This window comes from Haliaeetus leucocephalus, unplaced genomic scaffold, assembly GCF_000737465.1.
Source record: "Haliaeetus leucocephalus isolate CR32 unplaced genomic scaffold, Haliaeetus_leucocephalus-4.0 Scaffold465, whole genome shotgun sequence".
NCBI lineage: Eukaryota > Metazoa > Chordata > Aves > Accipitriformes > Accipitridae > Haliaeetus > Haliaeetus leucocephalus.
The window spans coordinates 3618-3905 of NW_010972901.1; positions in this window are offsets into that span (position 1 = coordinate 3618).

Here is a 288-nt window from a genome sequence, read left to right on the forward strand (position 1 = left end):
GGGAGTTTGGGGGGGTCGCCCTGGGGTAAGGGGAGCTGGCGTGGGACCCCCCTCGTGACGGCGGGGGGGTTTAGTTTATATCGTCAGTGCGGTATATCCTGACCTGCCCCGCTTTGCGGGCAGCGCGTGATGAGCTGAACGTGATGACGGGTGATTACATCACGGGGGGGCTGCGGGAAGTGCAACACCCGCAGCTCCCGTGACTCTGACTGCGCCTGCGCGGGGCAGGGAGGGACCGCCGCGGGGGGGAGAGGGGTGAGGACTACGTCACGGGAGAGGCCACGCCCT